Consider the following 16,726-nt stretch of genomic DNA (forward strand, 5'->3'; position numbering starts at 1 on the left):
GTGTGTATGTGTGTGCATGAAAGTAGTCGGGGGTAGCTTGTGCCACTGTGATACATTGGTCACTATTGTTAACTACCACAGGAAAGTGCTTTTCTGCATTTGCAGTAGTTAACGGTGACTCAAGGAGCCAGATTCCAAAAGAGTTGCTCTTGGTGTAAGCCTGTCCCGATAACAAAATAATTGCTGCCAGTGTAAGTGACTTACTTTGTAATAAGACCTGTCTATATATAGGCTTAGACCAGTGGCCAGATTCCAAAAGACTTGCCCTCAGTGTAAGGGGTCACTTACACTGAGAGTAATTCTTATAGCACTGGGCCCAGAGACATACATATTAGCCAATAATGGTGTAATTCCACATTGTGGCTAATGTGACTCTGAATCACAAAACACAGCATCACAGAAACAGGGTCGTTGTACTGCAGCCCTTAACTCAAGTGCTGGGGTTCTTGGTGAATCTTGGAAAACAGTTAAAGGGCCACTGTGAAGAAAAAAGGAAAAATATTTTGCATTATATAAATGTTGTAGACATACCAATATTAACATTGAATTGTAAGTAGTTATTGTTATTTAGAATTAAAATAAACTCTGTACTAAGTATGTTATAGACCATTTACATTAAAATTAAAATTCTGGACACATCAAATTATTTAAAATAAATGCAACATTTAGTCTTTAGTACCATGCTTGATGACTGAACAGAACATGTATCTGTTTTTTTTTTCCCAATGATCTTCTATTTCTGGAGTATCTAATAAAAATAATCTGATGGCAATATTTACACTGGACATCTGATCTTGTTTCAGGACACTTCCTGCTACTCTGCAGCTTTACTTGGACACAACATAGTGCAGTGAAACTCACAGAAACATAAATCAGTTATCTTACAGATTAGTACCTCGCAGGATGCGCAGTAGCAAATACCGCCCCGTCACGCCCCCCGTCTACTATGCAACTCACAAGGAGATGGTATAGTACCGCCCGCGAGGTACTAATCTGCAAGATAAACGAAAAAAGTACTTTATGCACAAAATGGTTATTATAGTACTAATTTCTACAGTTTAAAGCATGAGCCAGTTAAAGCTCTAAATGATACACATCATATACGCTCCGTAAAAGTAACGGATCGGTGCGCTTCTACTTAGACCCTTTAAAGAAGCATATACCGTGCATCTTAACAAAATGGTTATTATAGTACTAATTTCTACAGTTTAAAGCATGAGCCAGTTAAAGCTCTAAATGATACACATCATATACGCTCCGTAAAAGTAACGGATCGGTGCGCTTCTACTTAGACCCTTTAAAGAAGCATATACCGTTTTACACTGGCCGGGATCTCTGTTTAAGGAACGGGGTATACTAGGCTACTGACCACTGTTCCAAGCTTGAGCCAGTTAAAGCTACTCCTGCAATAAGATACAACTGAAAAGGTAAATACATTGTTAAATAATAACCTGCACCATCCTCGAAAATAGTAGTTTATGCACAAGCACCCCATACAACTCAAAAGTTTAATACATTAACAATGCATAACAGCAGTGCACCATCGTCTTAACGCGGCTTTGTAACGGTTTGTGTACTATTTACTTTACTGCTAAGTTTAATAAATAAATAATTAATAACAACACTGTACCATCCTATGCTATTTTACCTACATGCAAGGTCTGTTATTTCACTTAATATTATATATCACACCCGGACATGTCACACCTATCACACCTATACTGTCATTAACGATGCGCAAGTGTAAAATTCACACATGCAGTTTAACACCTGATTGTATACTATTAATTGTCCCATTGTATAATAATTGTCCCATTGTCCTGCACTACCTATAAATTCAGCGACATTACCTTTGCTGCTTTTTCATCGTAGCAAAATGAATAGGATGGACGACTCATCACTGCGCAACATCACCTCCTCGCCTAAATCCACAATTACATTCCTGCAGTCTGTCGGAATTGTCCCAACGGAGAAACGGTGCCATCTATGTGGGTCTCGTTCGTCCTTGGTGCGGCATCGTGCTTCCTTCTCCTGGAGATGTACAGGAAGGAAATGTAGAAGCAGGGCTGGAATGCTCTGTGGAACCTTTTTCCATCACAGCCGTCTGCCTGTCGATACTATCCTTAAAGTCATGCACTGGTGGTGCAGGAAGCTCCCGATCTGTAGGCTAGCGCAACACTTGACAGTATCCACGACAACTTTGGTGGATTGGTATCAGTTTCTTAGAGATGTGTGCAGCTGGACACTTCTGCAGGACCCCCTTCTACTAGGTGGTCCAGGTGTTGAAGTCCAAATAGATGAATGCCTCCTTGTGAAGACTAAATATAATCGCGGATGAGTCTTGGGCAAAATGGACCGTTGGGTCTTTGGTATATATGACTGTTCAACTAGATGTGGCTTCCTTACATTTGTTGAGCGACGAGATGCGGCTACCTTACTCCCAATCATAAGGAAGCATGTGTTGCCTGGTTCTGTGATTGTGTCCGACGAGTGGGCTGCATATAGGGGAATTTCTCAACTGTCGGCAATGCAATATACTCACCTCACTGTGAATCACAGTAAAAACTTTGCAGACCCTACAACAGGTGCACACACTAATGCAGTTGAGGGGATGTGGTCGCGTTGTAAAAAGCAGCTGAAGCAAATGAACGGGACACTAAGACATATGGTGGACAGCCACCTGGATGAATTCATTTGGCGTGAAAAGTATGGCCGGCAAAGCAATGACTTATTCCTGTGCCTCCTGGATCATATCAGAGAGTACCAGGAGGCACACCGGGAAGAGCTGGGTGCCCGTAGTGTATTGCTGTGATGTTACTGTAGTGTAATTGCTCTGTAATTTGTGTGAATAAAATGGGATATTGCTGTGATGTTACTGTAGTGTACTTGCTCGGTGTATTTGCTGTGTGATTTGTGATGGCTGTAAAGTATAATTGCTGTGTGATTTGTCAATAAAATGGCTGTAAACTAAACATGTTGTAAAGGAGTTCTTAATAGATGATTAATGAAGGAATGGTTCTTATCTGTACTAGTTTCGATAATCGGGTTCTATTCAAAAAGCGCTGTTTTCGGTTATCGGGTGCTTTTGTATAAACCACTATTTTCACTAGGTTAATGAATGTAACAAGGTCGCGCTATCAACTGCAAAAATAATAACTGCGCTATTAGTACTTGTTATAGTAATTTACCAATAAAATAGCATGTGCTGGTCCTGGTGCATATTGTAACAACAGTTTTTTTTTTACTAGTTTGGTTAATCGGGTGCTATTCTAAATGCGCTGGTTAATGTTTTGTATTACTTGGTGAATGTATGTAGCAAGGCCGCGCTATTCAAAAAGCGCTGTTGTAACATGCTGGATTTTATCGGTATATTACTTTGGTCACTTGATAATGTTTCCCTGGATAATGTATATATCCAGATCGCGCTACTCAGACCAGCAGATGTTACATATTGTAACAACAGCTTTTTTAATATTTATAACCTCTTCTCTCACACTGGAGTTTTTGTGTTTTATGTTTTCTAACAAACAATCCAATACCTTCTGAGGACCAACAGTTTTCATCGGCCTCATAAACACTTTCATGCATTCTTGTTTAGTGACAACTTTATTGTGACCAAATACCTTTACTGTAGCAGATACAAATGGCTTTAGATACTCTTCAACATTGCGGTTCGGAGCAATAAGCAGTAAATTAAGAATTTCTAAAGCCAATTAAAACATCAGCTTGTCGAAGGCACATTTGAGCGATGGTGGTAATCGTTTCAAATAGGAGCCGAATTCATCCTGTCCAATGTGTGGAAAAGGCAACAACTGGATCATCTAAACCATTATTGCCATTCAGTTTTTTGACTAAAGATATAGTTACATCAAATAAGACTACCCGAAGGGTGTGTTTTGTTAGTAAAATAGGCAAAATAACAGTAGACCATCTAAACCATTATTGCCATTCAGTTTTTTGACTAAAGATATAGTTACATCAAATAAGTCTACCCGAAGGGTGTGTTTGGTTAGTAAAATAGGCAAAATAACAGTAGTAGCTGTTCTTGATAATGTTGCCGCGATGTTGCTTTAGTTGTCATGTCAATCAGTGGTCACGCCCACAGGCGACTGTCAATCACAGAAGACACGCCCAAGACACGCCCAAAGCTGCGCAGTACCGCCCGCGAGGTACTAATCTGTAAGATAACCCATAAATCTTTTGCTCAAAAAACAGTTATCCGAATCGACAGCAATGACTCATAGGATAGTCCTTTTGCTACTGCTTTTTCTTGTGTGATTTTTTCACTGTTTAGATAGTTCTCTCCAGTTGTCCATTAGTCTGTAGATATTGTGGACTGGATATTGTAAGTTTGATTTCTGTCTCTCATACAAATTTTCTGAATTCCTGACTTGTGTATTGCAGACCATGTCAGATAGGACAGCTTCCCTTCCTTGAGAATGCATGACTGAATGCATTAATCACACTTTCAGTAGCTGCATCTGTCAGTTGATTATTTCTGGGAACTGGGAATAATAATCTACACATGCTAGACACATGACTTTTCTGGACTGCAACAAATTAATCCCCAATCTGTTCTGCAGATGATCTGAAACTGGGTACCCTAGCATTTTATCCTTTGGACTGTTGTTATGGTATGCATATGGCACAACTCCACAGTACTTGTTCTGACTCAACTCTCCTGACCAAAACAGCTTATGCAGCTTCTCTTGGCATCATTTCTGTTAGGCTTGTACATTTACTGAAGCTGGTGTAGCACTCTTCGTAGCCTCTGGGTTTTGGAAGTCTCATCCTGCAAAGTGCGCGTCATTACAAACTCTTCCTCAATCCTCAGTAGCTGGTTATATTTTGCCAGACGTTCAGATCTGCAAAGGGCACCAGTTTTGATCTGTCCAGTGCAGAGTCCCACTACAAGGTCAGCAATGAAAGTATCCTCAGTCTCTCCTGATCAATGACTATCCATGACTCCCAACCATTCTGCTGGGCCAACTTACAGGCCTGGATGGCTTCTGTGACAGAGCCAATCTAGTTGACCTTCAATAGTAACCAGTTGCAAGCTTTCTCTTCCACATCTTTCTAAATCATCTTTAGGTTGGTTACTGTCAGGTCATCCCCTATGATCTAGATATGCACACTACTTGTCAGTGATTTCCAGTTTTCCCAGTCATCTTGGTCAAAGAGGTCTTCAATGGAGACAACTGAGTAATTATCAATGAAGCATTTGTAAATGTTGTCAGGTTGCTCCCCAGTGATGTAACAGCTGGGGGTCATCTGGTGACTTGAAGCCCAGGTCATACTTGCCATTGTGGTAGAATTCAGAAGCAGCTACATCCATGCCAATCACAATCTTGTCAGGATAGCCAGCCTTCTCAATAGCAGATTTCAGGAGCTCCAAAGCTTTATTGTTTTCTACGATGTTGGGTGCAAAGCCACCCTCGTCACCCACATTAGTGCACCCTTTCCATACTTCTCCTTGACAGCATACTTCAGGTTGTGGTAGACCTCTGACCTTTGCACTCATGCGCATGGCTTCCTTAAAGCTGGATACTCCTACTGGTAGTCTCATGAACTCCTGCATAGCTAGCTTGTTGACAACATGGGAATCCCCATTGATTGCATTAAAGTCAGGAACAGGTAAGATAATATCTGCATTCCCAACCAAGTCAGCAATATGGCAGTAGAGTGACACCTTTCTCAGCAGCACCAGCTTTGCAGACAACCAAAGAAACTCCAAGAATTCCATTTGCACCAAAGTTTGATTTCTTTTCTTTTCCATCAAGCTCTAGTATGAGCTTGTCCTTCACCTCCTGTTCCACAACATTCACTTTCTTTTCAAAAATAGCTGGTGCAATTGTTTTGTTAATGTGCTCTACTGCCTTTGTGACCCCTTTACCCAAGTACTGAGCCTTGTCTCCATCTCACAGTTCAAGGACTTCATAGATGCCTGTCGATACATCAATGAGAACAGCTGCTCAGATGAGACCTTTGTCAGTGTACAGGTCAACTGTAACGGGGTTACCACGAGAGTGCAGAATTTTACGGGGATGGATCTTGCTGATAGACACTGTCCCTGAATTAAGATTTTCTGCATTAAAGGACCACTACGGACAAATGATGAAGAAAACATATATTTTTTATCTTGCCATGATTTACTACACCTCCCAAAGCTGCCTTCAGCAAAATAAGTACTCATTCCTAATTTTATTTTGTTTTTACTCTTGTCTGCCCTCATGGGGGCAGACATGGTGATTCCTTTGGAAAGCTAAATCTGTCCTATAATGCAGACTGTGAGGACAAATAGCTCTACCATTTGTTGTCAGACTAGACTTCCATTCACTTAGAATGGAACACCTGAAAAAAACTGCCAAGTTTGAGAGTCTGCAGCTCATGTGTCATTGACTGGTATGCACTGAGTTTTACAAATGTTGTTCCTACTGATGTACTACACATTCTCTGAAAGAAACTTGCAAAAGTGTCAACAAATTACTGAGATAAAAAAGGCTTTTCACAAGGAGCAGTTTTGCAAGTTTCAGTTCCTGGCCAGGTTACTCCTCCCATCTCCTCTCCTTCAGTGGGCTACAGTCTCACATTTCCAGCTTTGCTAGATTCAACTATTTAGTCAGCTTTGCATAACAATAGACATAAAAAATAGCCTGATGTGCCAGTAAAACTGTTCCCTTGTATGTCTCTTCACTTCTGAATAGCAATTCCCAAGAATAAAAAAAAGCAAACTCATCAGTCCAGAGTTTAAGCTAGTCTATCCATTTTTAAAATGTGCACAGTAAAATATTCAACTTGTAATGCATTTTGGCTGCTGACATGGTTATCTTTACATAGTTATTCTCTTATAGTATAACCTGAACTTATGGTATTTAATGATAAATTTTACAACCGTTCTCAGTTTCTTAACAATGACCTCCCAAGCCTCTGATGTGACCTAATACTTTCTTACTATTGCTTTATGTAGTTTGTCTTAGTTGTATATTTGTAGTGTGTTTCTCATCCTCTCAGCAACAGACTCCTGGAGAAGCATATACTTGTATAGAAAGAGTACCAGCAGCTGTAGCAGTGATACCACCCTCCAAAACAATGCACTCAAATATAGTACTGACAAACACAACATAGTACAGACATTGCCAACATACTGACTGACATGTTCAGTGCAAACTTCTCCCCCCCCTCCCCCCCAAAAGGAGAGATATCTATACCAGAGGATTGTAGCCCCCCAAACATCTCTAACGCTCAGGTGAGAACTGCTCTCTCCAAGGCGAAAAACACAGCATCCATGGGACCAGATGGTGTCCCCGGTTGTGTGCTCCACAAACTCAATGAGGAATTAAACCCGCAGTTAGGGCAGCTGTTTAATCTTAGCCTCACCTCAGGATACGTACCCAAGGAGTGGCGTACGGCAACTGTGGTCCCACTTCACAAAGGCGGTGCCTCCACCGACCCTGGAAATTACCGTCCCATCAGCTTGACAAGCCTGATCTGCAAAGCTATGGAGAGGATCATAATGGAACTCATAAATAAAGACATAGGGGACTTGCAGACTTTGGATCCAACCCAGTTTGGATTTGTCAAAGGCAGATCATGCCTTTTAAACTTGGTTGACTTTTTCGAAACAGTCACCAAGGCCATTGATGAGGGAAAGGCAGTCCACACAGCCTACCTCGACCTGGCAAAGGCTTTCGACACAATACCCCACTCAGGTATCATTGAAAAACTCATCAGTATGTAAACCCATACGTCACAAGATGGGCTGCAAACTGGCTAAGTGACAGAACCCACAGGGTCAGAGTTGCTGGCGCCATGTCAGACTCAAAGCCTGTCACAAGTGGTGCCCCACAGGGCTCAGTCCTGGGCCACTCTTGTTCGGCATCTACTTTTCAGAAGTACAAGCAAACACAGGAGGGTTATGGCTGACAAAGTTTGCAGATGACTGCAAACTGGGCGCCATAGTCGAGAACACATCTGACACAGATATCCTTCAGAAGGGTCTCATAGAGATGGATAACTGGTGCCAGAGCCATGGCCTAAAGTTAAACGCCAAAAAATGCATAGTCATACCCTTCGGGAAAAACAAGGTTACCCCCAGCTACCATATAGGTGGCAACCCACTAAGCACAGAAGAGGTTATCAGGGATCTGGGGACCCAGGTTGACAGTAACCTTTCATTTGACACTCACGTTGCCAAAGTAGTTAGGAAGACCTTCTACATTGCCCACCTGATCATGAAAGGATTTACATCTAGATCAAGGGAGGTCATCGTTCCCCTGTACTCATCACTCATCAGACCAATGATTGAGTACAATGCCCCATTCGGAATGTATCTGACCCGACACCTGCAGCAACTGGAAAGGCCCCAAAAGTTCCTCACCAAAAGGATAAAGGGTCTCAAAAATATGTCTTATGCTGCCCGACTGAAGGAACTCCAGCTCTATTCATAGGTTCATAGGTTCATAGGTTCATACTAGGCTATCTGCCCTAGGGCATTTATAAGCCTAGCCAGAGTATGTTTGGCTTTCGCCACCCATTTTAAATTAATTTTGCTGTGCCCTTTTTCGAGGTTAGTATACTGTGCCTCTGTCTAACAATGACACAGAAGTGATACCCGGGGTAAACCTACGATCTCCCATCCACTCATCAAGATTCCTCTTGAAAAGAGTCAATGAGGGACTCTGCCTAACCTGGACTGGGATTTTATTCCAGAGTGAAAGGAGCCTCTGGGTTATGAATCTGTCCCTCCAGCATGTCCTATTTATTTCAGTGCTGAGGTTCAAGTCTCTCGAGCGTGTAGCTCGATGGGATTTGGATTTTTTGAGGTGCAGCATGTCCCTTAATTCTGGGTTGGACATGGCCTTATACGTCAGGCACAGGTCACCTCTGAGCAGGCGGTATGCCACTGAGTAGAGCTGGAGTTTCTTTAACCGGGCAGCATATGGCATCTGTTTGAGCCCTTTGATCCTCTTGGTGAGGTACTTTTGGGGTCTTTCCAGTTGCTGCAGGTGTTTGGTAAGGTACATCCCAAAAGGGGCATTGTACTCAATTATGGGCCTGATGAGGGATGAGTAAAGAGGCACGATGACCTCCCCTAATCTAGATGTGAATCCCTTCATGATTAGGTGGGCTATATAAAATGTTTTTCTAACCACTTTGGCCACGTGGTTGCCAAATGAGAGATTGCTATCAACTTGGGTCCCCAGGTCCCTAATTACTTCTTCTGTACTTAATGGATTACCACCTATGTGGTAATTTGTGGGCACTTTGTCACTTACCGTCTGCTCAGAGGTGACCTGTGCCTGACATACAAGGCCATGTCCAACCCGGAATTGATGAACATGCTTCACCTCAAAAAATCTAGATCCCTCAGAACTACAAGGGCGGGAGACTTAAACCTTGACACGGTTATTAATAGGACATGCTGGAGGGACAGATTCATCACCCAGAGACTCCCTATGCTGTGGAACAAAATCCCGGTACATGTGAGGCAGAGCACCTCGCTGGCCTTGTTCAAGAGAAATCTTGACCAATGGATGGGAGATCGCAGATATACCCCAGGGATTACCTCAGTGCCACTGCTTGACAGAGGCACAGCAAAAAAATGGGCATAGTATCCTTCAAACTAAAGGGGTGGTGAAAGCCACAAAACTCTGGGCTAGGCTTATAAATGCCCTTGGGCAGATAGCCTAGTATGAACCTATGAACCTATGAACCTATGTATATGTCTGAATCAAGCAGTGATGACATTGCCAGGGACTTCACGGAGCAAAATTTTACTCTCTATTTCTCCATTTCATAATGCATAACATTCGCACCACACTTACAAAGACACATCTCCACCTTCCACAAACACAGCAACCCACACCCACACAACTGCTACGGTTTCTCCCTTCAGTTATTGCAAGCCAAGAACAACACTATTTAATAAGGATACCTACCAGACAAGTCTGCATAGCGCAGTTGGTCTACCTGCATCATCGCAGCTCAGGTCCCCCCCCCCCCAGCAACTTCAACATTGCCAGATAAAGCCACTGCTATGGTCCGGTTTCCCCCTACCGTTATTGCAAGCCAAGAATAACACTTTTTAATAAGGATACCTACCAGACAAGTCTGCATAGCACACTTGGTCTACCTGCATCATCGCAGCTCGGGTCCCCCCCCCAGCAACTGCAACACTGCCAGATAAAACCACTGCTATGGTCTGGTTTCTCCCTACAGTTATTGCAAGCCAAGAATAACACTTTTTAATAAGGATACCTACCAGACAAGTCTGCATAGCACAGTTGGTCTGCCTGTATCATCGCAGCTCGGGCCTCCCCCCAGCAACTGCAACATTGCCAGATAAAACCACTGCTACGGTGGTTTTGGGGATGATTTGTCAGTTATGTGGGCAGGAAGGGAGTTCCAGGTTTTTGCTATACAGTGGCTGTAGACAGACTTACCAGCTTCATTGTTATATTTGGTTACTTTGAGGAAGTTTTCTGTGCTAGACCTCAAGGGCCTGATGTTGTATAGGGTTGCAAAAGATTTTGTAGGGCTGGGGTGTTTTCAGAGTTATGTATTACTTTGTGGGCTAGTGATAGTTGATTGAGTTGAAGTAGTAGTGGTAGTTCTATGCAACTGAGTTTTTTTAGGCATTCACAGTGATGTGTTCTGATGGGAGAGGTTGTAGCGAATTTGGCTATCTTATAACAACTATCAGGTTTGTTTAGGTCAGATTTGTGGAGATTTGTAAGCACAGGGGAGGCATAAAGTAGGGTGGATAGTAGGTGAGTCCTCACTATTGTAGTTTTGGAGTGGTCAGTGAGGAATGTTTTATTGCGATACAGTAGGCCAAGTTTTGTATGTACTTTTTTATGGTTATAGAAATATGTAGGTAAAATCTAAGATGATTATCTATTTCAACCCCTAATAGTTTGGTATGATTTGTGGGGGTGACTGCGGTCTTCTTAAAGGAGGAGATGAAGAAAGAATCAGTGGGAGGTGTGGCTCTGTGGGAGCTAAAGAGTACTAGCTTTGTTTTACTTGGGTTCAGAATGAGCCTTTGGATTGTAATCCAAGTTTCTGCTAGGGAAAAGCATTCTTGTGTTAGGGAGTGAAGGATGTCCATTGATTTGGCTGCACATATTATGGTGGTATCATCTGCATATTGCACTATTGAGGCTTTAGGAATACTGTTGCGGGGGGGGGGGGCGAGCTGCGATGATGCAGGTAGACCAAGTGCGCTATGCAGACTTGTCTGGTAGGTATCCTTATTAAATAGTGTTGTTCTTGGCTTGCAATAACTGAAGGGAGAAACCGTAGCAGTTGTGTGGGTGTGGGTTGCTGTGTTTGTGGAAGGTGGAGATGTGCCTTTGTAAGTGTGGTGCGAATGTTATGCATTATGAAATGGAGAAATTAAGAGTAAAATTTTGCTCAGTGAAGTCCCTGGCAATTTCATCACTGCTTGATTCAGACATATACATTCCCTTGTGTTTGTCAGTACTATGTTTGAGTGCATTGTTTTGGAGGGTGGTATCACTGCTACAGCTGCTGGTACTCTTTCTATACAAGCATATGCTTCTCCAGGAGTCTGTTGCTGAGAGGATGAGAAACACACTACAAATATACAACTAAGACAAACTACATAAAGCAATAAGTAAGAAAGTACTAGGTCACATCAGAGGCTTGGGAGGTCATTGTTAAGAAACTGAAAACTGTTGTAAAATTTATCATTAAATACCATAAGTTCAGGTTATACTATAAGAGAATAACTATGTAAAGATAACCATGTCAGCAGCCAAAATGCATTACAAGTTGAATATTTTACTGTGCACATTTTAAAAAATGGTTAGACTAGCCTAAACTCTGGACTGATGAGTTTGCTTTTTTTTTTATTCTTGGGAATTGCTATTCAGAAGTGAAGAGACATACAAGGGAACAGTTTTAGTGGCACACCAGGCTATTTTTTTATTTCTATTGTCATGCAAAGCTGACTAAATAGTTGAATCTAGCAAAGCTGGAAATGTGAGACTGTAGCCCACTGAAGGAGTGGAGATGGGAGGAGTAACCTGGCCAGGAACTGAAACTTGCAAAACTGCTCCTTGTGAAAAGTCTTTTTTATCTCAGTAATTTGTTGACACTTTTGCAAGTTTCTTTCAGAGAATGTGTAGTACATTAGTAGGAACAACATTTGTAAAACTCAGCGCATACCAGTCAATGACACATGAGCTGCAGACTCTCAAACTTGGCAGTTTTTTTCAGGTGTTCCATTCTAAGTGAATGGAAGTCTAGTCTGACAACATATGGTAGGGCTATTTGTTCTCAGTCTGTGCATTATAGGACAGATTTAGCTTTCCAAAGGAATCACCATGTCTGCCCCCATGAGGGCAGACAAGAGTAAAAACAAAATAAAATTAGGAATGAGTGCTTATTTTGCTGAAGGCAGCTTTGGGAGGTGTAGTAAATCATGGCAAGATAAAAAAATATATGTTTTCTTCATCATTTGCCCGTAGTGGTCCTTTAACTAACTTTTCTCCCAAGTAATCCCACAGTCTCTTGTTCTTTCTTTGCATTTTACTATTCCACGATATGATTCATCTGTCCTTAGAAAGCATTTGTTATGTCTTTGTTTGGGCATTATAATTTTGAAAACTTAGAACATTAAACCCTACACGCAATTTATTTCTACCTTGAAATAAAATAAAACTGCATTTCTTTCCTTACTGATGATTTTTGCTCAGGCGAGTCTGTCATTGGAATATCTTTCAGTAATTACATTAATAAATCAGTGGTGGTGGGTTCCTAATTTTCTTTAAATTTTTACTTCTGTCATAACTAACTATGGATTTGTCCAAAGACTTTCCAGTTCTTCTTCTTCTAATATGTCTTCATGCATCTCTGGCAAGCATTCTCTACTCAGTATATCTGCTATGTATAGTTTTTGACCAGGTATGTATTGCAATTTCAGGGCATTATGTTTTAGATTAAGTACATCTAGGAGGTGCCTTTTACAAGGACTTTCTATATATGATTTGCAAGCATTTGTATTCTGTTTCCACCCGAACGTTTTACCCTAGATGTATTCATGGAATTCCTAATATCTACACCCATCCATCCATCCATCCTGTAACCCTTTTCCCATTTTGCACATGGGGTCCCTTTTCTATTTGAGCATATATATTTTTGTGTATGTAGAAATGATTTGATCCTCAAGAATCTGATTTAGTCACTTGTAGGATCACAACTATTTTTTTCTCCATAATTTGCTTGCAAAACAACTGTTTTACTCATGTCATAGTGTTTTAGCACTGGAACAGCTGTAATTGGTTTCCTGAATATTTTAAAACTCTGTTGCTCTTCATGGTTCCATTCCAAGGCTATAGCCTGCTCTATAAAAACAAAAAATTTGGTGCCAAAAGCAGTATGACTGCAAATAACCCTCACTGGTGCTTTCTGGTACCTCGGTCAATGCCTTCAAGGAAGTGGCGAGGTACCAGGAAGCCCCAGTAAAGGTTATCTGCAGTCATACTGCTTTTGGCTCCAAGTTTTTGTTTTTATGGTTTATTGTGCTGTGGTTGTATCACAATATCCTGCTCTAACAACTTTCTTAGAGACATTATCTTAGGCGACATCTGTTTGAAATGCCTCCTAGTGACATATTGCTTTATCAGCGTTCATCTGTCAGAAGTCCTGGTTTAACTGCAGTACTGTAAACATTAGCACTTACCAATCAGAAGTCCTGGTTTAACTGCAGTACTGTAAACATTAGCACTTACCAATCAGAAGTCCTGGTTTAGCTGCAGTACTGTAAACATTAGCACTTACCAATCAGAAGTCCTGGTTTAACTGCAGTACTGTAAACATTAGCACTTACCAATCAGAAGTCCTGGTTTAACTGCAGTACTGTAAACACTAGCACTTACCAATCAGAAGTCCTGGTTTAACTGCAGTACTGTAAACATTAGCACTTACCAATCTTTTTGTTATCTTCTTTATTGATTTTTTAACTACCAACAATAAACATGTACGCAGATGTCATGGGAGAATCCATTTCGCTTCTGTAATTCCAATCATAGCATTGTCATCTTGTTTAAATAACTATGTGGGTATTCACAAGCATTTAGCACATAGCACGAACAGCTGTGACACACAGGAAGCAAGTCAGAGATATGAATAGCAAAGTTGCACTATGGGAGAAATAGCAGGATATGCATGGCATGTAAATGACTACATAATGTTATGCAAATAAGGTGTGTCATGCAAATGAGCCCCATTGTGCATGCAAATGATGAAGGAAACATGATAAAGCAATTCACAGACAGATAAAATTAGTGGTGTGCATCATGGTATTCCTCCATTGTGCACATCAGGACTCTTTGATGCACATAACCTTGAACTGGACAGCAGCAGATTGCTTTTGCAGACAGGGTCTATGATGTTGAACATTGTCAACCTCTGTGGCAGAGATGAGATGGCCAGCACCTATAGTACCATCATCTACATGGACAGGATATTGTTGGCGACTACTGTGTAGATAGGAAAACCACATGGGAGTTACTAGGCATGTGCCAACCATACCTAGAATAAAGTGAGATGCATGGCTTTTCCCTCTCATGGATACAAAGTATGTGTGGCATATTAACCATCCTTGCTAAAGGAAAATTTTAGTATCTGACATGGTGTTCACCAAAACTTTCACAGACATATAACTCACACATCCAAAAATCTGTTCCTTGATGTGATGCTGCAGCACTTAGAGGGGTGTATGTGGCATACGTGGTTTCTGCAGACAGCAGTGGAGAGAACCACGACAACTATAACGTCATTTTACCGCATACTTATTTCCCTGTGGCCCTGGGAGACATTGATTACACACACTTCACCATTAAGGCTGTAGCCACCCTACATGATGTCCAATGCATCGACCAGAATAGCTTCCACTCCATCAAATGCTGTGTCATGTGTAAAGCTCAGGGAATTATATACAGTCAGCCTGTGTGCCATTCAAGCAGTTCTCATGACTCCCACATCACATATACTGTGTGAACTCTACCAGTGTTTCATGCTGGGTGACTTTCCACCGGGTCATCTAATTGATAGGTGCATATATTGGCAGGCCTATGGGCCAGTACATAAAATTTCCATTCAGGCAGCCAACAGGCCACATATAATGGTGTCCACTGTTGTGTGTTGCAAGTGTTGCTGGGTATGCACTGGAACCATGGACAATGACTTCCAGAGCATAGTTATGATTTTTTGTAATGCGGCACATTTTCAGATATGAAACCTGTTGAAATGTGTTTGGACTCCTAAAGGTATGGTCAAAATGAATAAATCACTCCTCAGAGACCCTTAGCCAACCTCAACCACCCTGAGACACCCTCAGACACCCTCAAAAACACTTAGCCACTGTCAGACACCCTCAGACACCATGCACCAATGAATAATTTAATAGAGAATCATATATTAAAACAATAGCAAATGCATTTTCGCAGATGCCTGCATCAGTCTTAAAAACAGAAATGCATAAATATTTATTGTAACAAAATCATTATATAATTAATGACATTACATCGTCCATTAACATAATCAATTATATAATTAAACATTGTTGTCTTAACTCTTTGCCTTTTAGAATCAGTTTCTTTTAAAGTTTTGTATTAGATTAAAAATATATATTTTAAAAATACTATAATCAAATGTCATTGCCTCAACCCTTTACCTTTTAAAATTGGTTTTAAAGAGGCCACATCATCTAAACCAGGGTATTTCTCTGCCTCTAATTCTAAAATTCATCTTAATTTAATGGCTTCAGTGTATGTTTTTAAATCACCTTCTTGCCGATTAGGCTTAATAAAGAATAAAACTTGAAATTTAAACCAATGCTCTTGACTAGATCCCATAACATGTTTTGCTAGGGCATTTGTAGGCTTGTTATGTTAGAAATATACTCATACAACCATTCCCTTAGAGTGGGTTCCTATCACATTGTCGAATTATGAAAATGTTGAATGGCTAAAATGTCGAAAGTGACATTTAGCGAAAAGTTTTTTGTGGGATTGCGGTACAGTGAGGATCAGAAAATTTGAACTTTCCTCACTGTAGTGCAATCACTGAGTTGGTATATATAATCAGCAGGGAGTGTGGGGTGCGCAACCCCCCACAAGAACAGTTTCGATGAACGGCACTTTCGACATTTTGGCCATTCAACATTTTCAGAATTTGACAATGTGATATAGACCCGTTTTCCCTATATAATATGCATAATATGCTTAGCATGATTGATACCTAGCGAAATACATCAAATTGTTATTAGTGCAGTCAGCATAATGACCGAGTCTATATGTTTTCCCTGTTCTCAAATAATGGGACTCTGTTGTTTTATTAATATAAGTACAACATTTATAATTTAAACTGAGAAAAGCACCACTGTGATTATATTTATTTTCATTCCTTAAAGCATCTCTATACCAGTGTCCTTTTTAAAATTTTCTCAGTTTTATAACTAAAGTTGGGGAAGATCCCTATTATATTCCATCTCTCATCTACAGTTAAAATGTTCCAACTTCTCCTTATAATTATGCAGACATAGTCTTATAAGTTAGCATACATTCCTAGTGTCTCCTGAGTATGTTAATGGGAAACTCAATGTTTTTAGTATAGGTTTTTCAGTGTCACCGCCCCCCCTTGCATAGATACAAAATGTTTGAATCCTTCACCTCTATTAATAAAAATTGTTTATTCA

The 16,726-nt window shown here is 40.8% G+C and overlaps 1 protein-coding gene and 1 pseudogene across 1 annotated transcript in view; both read right to left on the bottom strand.

The window, feature by feature from the left end:
• Window positions 1-16,726, bottom strand: part of LOC122812350 (beta-1,3-galactosyltransferase 2-like) — a 306,603-nt gene that overhangs the window by 221,666 nt on the left and 68,211 nt on the right. The window lies entirely within an intron of this gene.
• The window catches only part of LOC122810841, a 174,126-nt pseudogene continuing 162,138 nt past the window's right edge, over window positions 4,739-16,726 (bottom strand).

The sequence above is a fragment of the Protopterus annectens genome, chromosome 9.part0 (assembly GCF_019279795.1).
Source record: "Protopterus annectens isolate FY-2018-M chromosome 9.part0, PAN1.0, whole genome shotgun sequence".
Classification (NCBI taxonomy): domain Eukaryota; kingdom Metazoa; phylum Chordata; order Ceratodontiformes; family Protopteridae; genus Protopterus; species Protopterus annectens.